Here is an 11,413-nt window from a genome sequence, read left to right as displayed (position 1 = left end):
GTGACTTATGTATTCTCTAATTCGATTGATAACTTTTCGATGTAGTGCTCAACATTATCTAAACCCCTTCATCTTCAGTATAGAGTATAGAAGAACAATACTGGTAGTGGGGTAATCATTATGCAGTCTTCCTGCTTTTTCTTATTAGATTTTTTTAGGTGATCTTACGGAACCTCCACAGAAACATGCGAGTAGATAGATCTCTCCAGTCCTTCTAATGGGTCAACTTCAAAAGACTTAAAAACTTTGGTTTTCTATTTTTTTAAACATTTTTTTATGTTATGATAAGTACACAATCCTTACCTCAAAGCCGATAAACGTCCATGGTGAGATAGTGAGTTTACTAAAAAAAAATCCAATATAAACTTGACTTGGGAAAAAAATATCACAAACTTGGGTTAGATTTGTAAAGTTTCTTTACAAACACAGAATCTTACAATTTATAAATAAACATATTTGAAAATAATTGTTCACTTATTATGTCACACATTACATATTCAACTATTCACAAAAAAAAAAAAAAAATGCTTCACAGATTATTTACAGTCAACGCACAAAACTAAATATTAACACCAAATTATGTCCAAATGTTGAATTATTAATGAAGCAAAGATTTTGATGAAACTGTTTCTTATAAAGAATTTAACTAAACTAAATTTATTACCATGGTAACAACAAATGGCACATTTCATTACTAGTCTAAAAAGTAACGTATTGCAGCGTGAAATTGCATTTACATATGAGGCGAAGCTGAGGGTGTGCAAAATTCTATTGAGCCATGCAATAGGACTTTCAGGATGAGTATTGAACTATTCTTTTCATCACAATACGGAAAGCACAAAAAATCCTTTAAAAGAGAATCTGACATTTCATAGTCCAGTACAGTAACTAATCTTCTATAAGGAAACATAACCTTATTTTATAATTCATTTTGGTATTTAACCCTTTGAATGCCAACGTCGATTTTACCGGACGAAGTTGGCCAAAAAATGCCAACTTCAGATTTTACCGGACTTTCAGAAAAAACATCACTAAAAATAAAAAATTTTATATTTTTAAACTAATATATGAAATTGTTCGTGAAGAACTGTTATTTTCAAAATAAATAAATTGTTATAGTACACTTCAGATCAACTGACTAACGAAAATCAATCTAGAACTCACATATAAACATTTGTGGTTGACATGGCTACCGGAAACAATGTGAAATTAGTTTCTTAAAAGTTGCATAGCTCACTCATTATTGATGATGATATAAATTTTTCAAGATTTATAGACAATTTAATACCCTTTCTAGTGATATAGACAAAGAATATGATATAAATATTTTGGTAATGATAATTTGGTTGAAAAATGAAATTTAAATAAATTCTGGAACTTTTTTTAGGTAAGTCCATTTTTAGTATTCCTAAATTTAATTTTATGGCAACTTTGTTATTTTGTTAATTAGGCAGAGTTTTCAGAGAAAAAAAATGTTGTTGATAGCTCATTAAATAATCAAACTGTGAATTTTTTACTGAAACGTTGCAAATTGCCTTCAAAAGGGTTGGCACTTTTCATTTCAGTTCACCCACTCAATAAATACTTGGCACTCAAAGGATGAAATAAGCTGTTGGAACATATAGTATAGGAGCTAGCAACGTTTTCTAGAGATAATTTCAGGTCAGCTGATTTTTTGATATACTGTCTTTCTTGCTCTTTCGGTTATAGTCCGGGCTATCTGGCTGGCGGTAGTGGTTGCGTTTATTAATGCGCATCTTGCCTGCACAGGTAAAAATCCTGGAGTTTAAAAGAATTTTATTATGCGTAATTTTAATTTTTTTCCCTTTAGATAGATCTACCAGACATTATTTTTTTATTGCCAGACATTTTTACTGTTGTTAATTATGTGCCATACGCGAAATTTTATTTTTTTTTTATAAAAAATTCAAAGTATTTTAGAATGTCTGTTATTTTTATATTATGTTATTTAAACCTAAAATAATCTAAAATTAATTTGCCAGATGTTAATTCGATTGTTAAATATTAAATATATATAAAAATGTAATGAAAAGTATTGCGGTATGATGCTTGTGGTTGGAGAGAGACAGTTTGAAGTGCAAGAGAGACAGAAAGCGACGGCAGCGCTTTGGCATATGGACAACAATACATGGCGTCAGTCTAAAGTCACATGTTTGTGTTGTGTTTGTTTTATTTGTGATGTTTATTTATTAACTTCGCTACAATGGCCAGTGGTACAATGAAATGTGTTTTCTGTAAAGGACATAAAGGTAAAATAATTCTTTTCGTGATTGATAAATTGAAGAAGTGCCAGGAAGTTTTGAATATACGTTTGAAATATAAATTAAAGTACAGTGACATTGAACTGCCTACTGAAATAAATGAGACAGATGGATACCACAGACAATGTTATAGCAGTTTTACAGCTTTAATGGCAAAATACCGTGATTCATCGACTGAAATAGATAGTACCAGTAAATCTATTCCACATAATTTGTCATCAAACACTCCAGCAAATATCAGTGATACTATTACGAGTAACACAAACAGTGAAATAGTAAGTGAGATTGCTGCTTCAAGTTTAATTCATCAGACAACATCCCATGATTTTGACTTGAGTTTAAATAAAAAAATAATACCGGAAGATGCTCGTGAAAATGTAAATAATCATTGTATGTCAGGACATCCTAACCCAAGTTTTAACGATGAGGTACTTTCAGAGGATGCAGCTGTAAGTTTAGATAGTCAGAGAATGCTTGGAGATATTGCTTCCAGCTCTCTTAGCAATTTGAGAATCAACGAAAATAACGTTTGTGATGATTATCCTGACGCAAATATTGAATGTGTTGAGGCAGGTCGACAATTCAAAAATGTTTGTTTTTATTGTGAGAAAGATCGTAAACAAAATAAAGGAAAACAACAAAATCTTCATTCATCACAAGATGCAAAACTTTATCAAAAAATTACTGAGTGGATGGAGAAACTTAATAATGATGTGTTGTTACAAAAAATTAACGGTTTAAAATCTACAAATAGACCAATTTTTTATCATCATTTGTGTGAACTAAATTATTTAAATGAGTATAATAAAGTAGTTTCAGACACTCCATATACATCTTGGCATAAAAATCGTAATATCCATAAAGAAATTTTCAATCATATTGTATCAGCAATAAACGAAGAGGTTTTAATGAAAAAAAATTGTGTATCGCTATCATCTCTTTGTGATATGTACAATAATGAGTTGAATTATGAGCAGAAATTTCAGCCTCAGACAGATATAAGTTTAATAACTAATCATTATCTGGAAGAAAAAATACAAAAATATTTCAAGAAAAATATCAAAATTATATCGAAGCAAAAGAAAAAAATTATTATTCATAAGGATTGTAGTTTATTAGAAGATGATCTAACAAAACTTGAAGAAAACGACCTTATTGATAAAGTCGCGTTAATATTACGAAATTCAATTTTGAAAATTGAAAAATCAAAATTACCATCAAAAATTAAAACAAATGACTTGATTACTGGTGAATGCGTGATTCCTGATAAATTAGATTGATTCTTCAAAGCATTTATTGGAGGTAAAGATATTAGACGCAGAGATGGTTTAAATTGTAGTAGATTGAGTTCTTCAATGGCTGCTGATGCAATTTTTTGTGTTAGTAATGGTACCGTTAAACCATCCAAACACATTACTCTTGGCATGACTATAAAAAGTCTCACAAGTAGTAAGAAAATAATAAATATTTTAAATAGATTTGGACATTGCTGTAACTATACTACTCTAGAAGAATTGGAAACAGAAGCAACTATCTCATCAGTACATCGAACACAAGTTTGTCCTCCAGACATCATTTTAAATCCCTCACTATGTACTGGTGTAGCTTTTGATAATTTTGATAGATACGTTGATACCTTGAATGGAAAAGAAACTTTGCATGATACTGTGGGAATCATATACCAAAACATTGATAATAATTCACATGCTCAACTAAATCAAGCTAATGATAATTCAGAAGATTTATTACCAACAGAACCATCACAAAAAAGAAAAACGATCGTTGACAGACTTCACTCCCGACATAATTCCTTATGGTAAGCGATTAAAGATGGCAGGTCGCTTAACACCGGTCGAAATTGATCGATCATCACCATCACCTGAAAATGTTTCATCTTTACAAACCATTGATCTGTTACATTTGCTATCATATGTTTTTCGTGTGCCAAATACACCATCTTGGACAGGATTTAATGGCAGAATGATAGAAGACAATACTCCAAAACAGAAAAGTATCATATCTTACTTCTATTAATTTATCACCAACAAATGTATCAGTGGTCGCGTTTACAATGGAACAAGCACAAACAGTTGGTAAAGAATGTGGTCAAACTTATGTACAGGTCACATACGATTTAGCAATTGCTAAAATAGCTTATAAAATTCAAGCAACAGAAGGTCTCAAGTTTAGTAATCTGTTTATACATCTTGGATCGTTTCATTTAATGATGGCTTTTTTTTAAAGCTGTCGGTACTTTTCATCGATGAGTGTTGATTATCCCACATGATGATTGAGAGTAAAATCATTGCTTCAGGGTCTGTAAATGGAATATAATTGAGGGTAAACACTTTAATCGTTGCAAACGTCTACATCCTTTGATGGCATTAAGCTTACAGATGTTACATTTTGATCAATTTTTGAAAAGTAAGAATGCTGAATATGATTTTGTAAAAGGACAAATTTATGAAGATCTTTTAGAATATCAGGAGAAAAAATTTTCCTTCTCATCATCAACGGAACACTGATTTATTACCTAATGAAAATGTTATCGCAACTGCTCAATTCATACAAGAAATACGTAGCAAAGACCAGGCAAGGTACCCATGGAAAAACAGCACAGTTCTACATGATCTACATTCAGTTGATTAGTTATTACATAATCTTTCGAGAAGTATACGTATGGGTGAACTTTCAAATGTTTACGCACGTAATTCCAAAAATGACGAACTTGTTTTTTATTGTAAATCAAACCTAACTACGCTCGTTATTGTGTAAAATATTCAGATTATTTTAAATAATGTTGATAAAACCCACCCTGGACTACAAGATGATTTTAATAAAGGATGTTTGGAGTCAAAAGAACTGATAAGCCATTTTCACGAATACCAATAGATCTTACACTGGAGCAAACGATAAATGGCCGATGCAGCTAAACGACTGAGCGGAATTGCTCACTTTACTAATTCTTTAGCTGCACGTCAACGCTGGACCAAAAGTCACAGCATAAGAGCAGCGTTAATATCACATGTCTTGGATGTTTGTGGCTTAAGATACTTACAAGATGTTACGGCAGAATTAACAACCGAACAGAATTAAAATCTATGGAAAACAAATTGCTGATTTAATTGAAATTCTCGATAAAAAATTGCAATCCATTTGATCCAAAATTAGACAAAGAAAATCTATACAACATTGCTACTTCAAAGCCTGCTTCTCCTGACGTTACTGATTTTTTACTAAATATTGAAGAGAATGGTGAGACTCTAAGAAAACAATTTATCAGTGAATGCATTGAAGATGGGAATAGATTTGATAAACCCATAACAAAAAATAAAGTTTTTAATTTTGCTGAGTGCCGAAGAAAAAGAAGTTGACTTTAGGAAATAAAGTCGTTGATGTTGCGAATGCAAAGAGATCTATTTGGTAGAATGCTGGGGATTTCTCTGGCTCACAAGGTTCACATTGAGAAGGTTTTGACATTCCCACTCACCCCTATGCCAACATCAATGTGTCACCCAGATGGTTCAATCTGTAAAAACTGATAAATCACAATTAGCAAAGCTCATAGAAAAAAAAATTGGGCACACTACATATCAACAACCGTCATCTTTTGATGTTTGTCTTGTTGATGGTTTCTTTTTTGTTGCAATCTCATGAAAGATGTACCACAAACGTATGATGGTATATCTAAAAAGTTTATGAGTACTATCTCCCAAATGAAATCTATTTCGTATTGACATTGTCTTTGACCAGTATTTCTCGCCGTCTATCAAAGATTGCGAACGTTCACGTCGAGAAGAAGCAACCAGTCCAGTTATCAATTGGTCCAAATCAAGCTCGACCACACAATTTTGCAGCAGAACTTAAAAATATACAATTTAAAGAAGCTCTAGTAAACTTTTTTTATAGATCACTGGGATAGTGAAGACATGGGTACCTTTTATTGCTAATAAAAATATTTATGTAAAAGTTACAATAAATGTTATTCTTACAAGGTTTCAAATAACAAAGTGATTAAAACAACTGAAGAATCATTATCATTGTGAAGAACACACGAAGAAGCTGATTCTAGGATCATTTTTCATATTTGTCAAATCGATTTTTGACGCTGAAGTTGTTATAAACGCTGTTCTGACTCTGATTTTTTAATTATACTTCTGGGAAATATGGATCACTTAAACACATCTTTAAAAATCTGGATGGATATGGGCGTAGGAAATCATCAACGATACATAAACGTCAATGAAATATACCAAATACTTGGCGTATCTTTATGTAAAGCTTTGCCATGCTTCCACGCAATCACCGGTGCGATTACACACCAGCATTTTTTAGAAAAGGCAAAGTTAGACCCTTTAAAATATTAGAGAAATTCGAACGAATATCAATTAGCTTTTCAAAATTTATTACGGGTGACGAAGAAAATACTTGAAACTACCTTTGTAAGCCTTGAGAAGTTTATTTGTCAAATGTATGGAGTTAAAAATTCTTCGAATGTTAATGATGTTCGATTTCATCTATTCTCAAGCACTTTTCAGTCAAAAAAATCCGATGAGAAATTTGAAAAAAAATATCGTAACTTTGACTCATCCAGTTTGCCACCCTGTAAAGCAGAATTGCTTCAACATTTATTAAGAGTTCGCTATGTGACTAAGCTATGGAGGAATGCTCACTTAAAACATCCAACATCTTTATCTCCAGTTGATTCCGGTTGGACTATCAACAATGATAAATATGATTTTATCTGGTTTGTCGGAGAGCAATTACCTTCCACAGTTTCAGATGTTATTATTCAAAGTAAGTATAAAATAGAAATTTTATCAATAAAAAACTGAATTTTTGTATAAAAAACAAAAAGAATTAAAGAAAATTTAATTTCTTCTTTACAGATGATAGAATATTGGAAGACAATGACAATTCCCAAGACGATGATCTAAATAATTCTGACAGTGACAGGGAAGATGATGATGATGATGATTATGAAGATGCCACCTTTTTTTGTGACACTATTACAGAATGAAAATCGTTATAATCGCTTTTGAATAAAAGATGTAGTTTTTTAAACCTTCTATGCTATGTTTTTAATTCCATTCTTTTCAATTTATACTTATTTTAATTTTGATGTTAAAATTTTTTCATCCCAAGTTGTATTTACAAGAACAAACGTAAGTAATGTATTTTTGCGATTATTTTCTGTCTCATTCTTAAAAATATTATGTTATACACTAGCCTAAGCGCTGCCGTCGCTTTCTGTCTCTCTTGCACTTCAAAACTGTCTCTCTCCAACCACAAGCAACATACCGCAATACTTTTCATTACATTTTTATATATATTTAATATTAACAATCGAATTAACGTCTGGCAAATTAATTTTAGATTATTTTAGGTTTTAAATAACATAATATAAAAATAACAGACATTCTAAAATACTTTTGAATTTTTTTATAAAAAAAAAATAAAATTTCGCGTATGGCACATAATTAACAACAGTAAAAATGTCTGGCAATAAAAAAATAATGTCTGGTAGATCTATCTAAAGGGAAAAAAATTAAAATTACGCATAATAAAATTCTTTTAAACTCCAGGATTTTTACCTGTGCAGGCAAGATGCGCATTAATAAACGCAACCACTTCCACCAGCCAGATAGCCCGGACCTCTAACCGAAAGAGCAAGAAAGACAGCATATCAAAAAATCAGCTGACCTGGAATTCTTGTTTTAGAAACGTTGCTAGCTCCCGTACTAATAGGACTGTCAAAATAAATCATGGAATCATATTTTATACAGGGTAAGAGGTATTTACATAGAGAAAGTAATGTTTGGGAGAGGGAGAATCAGCTGACCTACCTACAAGGAAAACTGTGATTTTTTCCCAGATCTCAGCTGTATTGGAAAGTAGCCCATTGCCATAATACAGATTGATGAAAAAGTATTTAAAAGGTAGTATTATAAGAAGGTCTACTTGTTACCAAGCAGTGTAACATTGAGTAAACATTTACATAGTTTTGACAAGTAAACCAATTTTGAGGTTAGATATATTAAGTGGAATAAAGAACTTTTAGTGAATTTAGAAAATAAATCTGGAAAATGAAAAAAATTAATAACCTAAGAATTTGGTTTCATTGCAAACAAAACAAACATATTTCAATTTTTATTCAGAGTTATATAAATTTGGGAGTGTTTTCCCAACAGCTGGTCGGTAATCAGACCATCAAGCCAGTGTTCAGATAATATCGGAATATTTAACACACAGGAAATGGCAAGGTCACTTTATGATTTTCCCAGCCTACAACAGTTCATATTAACATGTAATCACATGTCTTGATTTAAAATATTTTGTGTGAGGATCACATTAATCAATCACATAAGCTCTCCATTTATTCATGTTCGTATTGCAGAATTTTAAGAAATATATTTTTGGTTCTAAATTATTGACTGAAGACTGCAACTGTAGCATGTTCCCAACCCAGGGCAGTATCCCGATATTTTGTCTCCTGTGTAGAACATGTGGGACCCCACTTAATTACTGATTATCATAATATCCTTCCAACCAATAGTACAAAAATATATGGTTATACATTGTCCAAGTGTGGTGACAAAATCAAAAAAATAAAAATAATTATTTTATTTTAATTATTTACGAAACAAAATCATTTACAAATCTGTCTGTGTTAATAAATGTAAATATACAATTCTTACTCTTACTATTTTTGTTTTTATGAATAAGTTCAAAACAATTTTAAATCAATAAATACTTCAGAAATATTCTGTCTAGGCCCTCCTATGGGGCCAAGTCCCAGAGAAATTATCCCCCTCCATCAACAACCCTCTTACCCAAGAACGCAGCTAATGAGGGGGTCCAAGGGGTCTGGACCTCCCAAATTTTCAATTAATTTTTTATCAAATGATTATTATTATTTAAATAATTCAGTATTACTGAAATGTACAGCTGAGAGATCGTTATCAACATTGAAACGAACCTAGGCACAAAATAGTTAACTGCACTTGCCTTACTTTCTGTCCATTATGGGAAAATATCAGATGTCTTGAACCCCCAGTTTTTTTTCTGGCTACATTTTTGCTCTTACCACTAACCATCTCGACTGAGTGATTTGTATATTTATTTCACAGTCATCCTTGGATGATTCTACTGCTTCAGGACGATGTGCTATCAAAGTCTCTGGCTTAAGGTGAGGCAGCAGTCCCTATATCGTCCATGTTAAAATGGGCATTTTTCGGTACACATAACTTTTATAAATAATAATCAATTTGCCTGAAAGATTTTCCCCTTATTCTACCCATTGTTACCTTACATAATAGGAAGAAAAAAAGGTTTTTAAGCTCAAACAAACTTTTTGTGAGGATTTTAATTTATTGAAAAATTTTTATATATTTTATAAATAAAAAAGTAGTAATTGTATGGATAAACTGGCTCCTATTATTACTTGTTACTGCATAAAGAGAACACACACCAAATTTTATGGTAATACGATAATAATTGTGGACAAAAAGTGTACTTTAGTAAAAAAAAAGTTAATTTTCGGAAAACAAGAAAAGAAAACAGTATAGCCAACAATACTTATATTTCACATATCCCATTGTTGTCAATAAAGACCAGCTCCATAGGAGGGATTTTCTTCATTTTCCACATCTTCCAGTCTTCTTTTTGTGGTTTTCTTCCCCTTCCTCGCTCTTTTTACGACTTCTTTGAACGCTATTTCCGCCTTCTGAACCCTAGTCAAATCTAGTTTCTTTAGACCTATCACACTATTTGAACCAGCCTTACCACAAAGTTCTTCTAGGACTTTTACTTTACCCAAAACACCATCATTAAAACACACTACTACATCCAAGACACCAATTTTTATATTTTGTTCATTTACAAAGTCAGTTTTTGGGAGTCGCGTCCATATTACATTATTGAAGGCCTCATTGCAATTTTGAGTTTTCCAATGGAGGCATTTTTTTTAACAAAATAGGTGAACATAGATCACTGTAAATAGGTTTTATTGCATCCATAATCTGAGCAGGCAAAGAGTTATCATGTTCCGGAAATGAATGAATATATAAACAATGTTTAGGCAAACGCAAAATGCATTGAATTCGCGAAACGAACATGTATTGGTTTAGAAAAAAGGCTATAAATTATATAAATATATTTTTTATTTCATAATATTTGGTGTCTACTTGTTCAGAAAAGACTGCTCTACAAAATAGAATAAAAATAAAAAAATCTATTTTAAAAAATATTTGACTACTGTCCTACCTTAAAATGTTACTTTTCCAATAACCCTTTCCCATATTTTTAAGAACTAGATGTAATAAAACAACTTTAGCCTAGTGATATGACTTTTAACGCATTAACATGTACAGTACTTGGTGTTTATTTTTTTAAACCGAAATCCTACTAAGAAATTAAATTTTATGCAAAGTTTCAAGTCTTTAGGTCAGTTAGTTTTCCAAATATCATGTGGACAGACAGGCAGAGGGATTGACACAAATTAAATTTTTTCCAGGCTTCACTGTTGTTAAGCAAATTAATTGATGATTTGATTTTAATAGTTAGAATAATTTATTTCCTTTGAAAAGTGTCCATGTTCAACAACATAATCAGCACACTGAATACTGACCTTGTATTGATAAGGTTTGAAAAATTCTTTTTTCTCAACAAGCACTTAAATCTTGACTCAAAATTTTATTTTTATTTGAACCTTGTTCTTTCCTCTTTAGATTTATATATATAACATAAATCTGTAATAATCTTGCAACAATAAAAAAATCTTTAAACTTCACATTTGTCAATCAAAAAGCGTTTCCTATTTGTGTAGATTGGTTGTTTTATCTCCTATAAAACTAATTTTATAGGCAATAAAGGTATGTTTGAGGTTTGGAAACAGGATTTTTCTGGACATTTTCCATTGTTCAGTGATACAAAAAATATCAGTAACACTATGTTTCGAGATCTGCAATCTGATCTTTTCTTTAGGTAAATAACTAACTCAACAAATAATTACAAACTAGGTTAAAATACGTAAACTAATTATACCAGAGCCAATTGTAGCACACCTAAGTCAGGAATCACAACCACCATGTTGTGTGACAACTTCAAAAACTCTAAAACGTAAATACATT

Source organism: Homalodisca vitripennis, chromosome 7, assembly GCF_021130785.1.
Source record: "Homalodisca vitripennis isolate AUS2020 chromosome 7, UT_GWSS_2.1, whole genome shotgun sequence".
Classification (NCBI taxonomy): Eukaryota; Metazoa; Arthropoda; class Insecta; order Hemiptera; family Cicadellidae; genus Homalodisca; species Homalodisca vitripennis.
The sequence above is the reverse complement of the archived record's forward strand: the minus strand, read 5'-3'. Positions refer to the sequence as shown.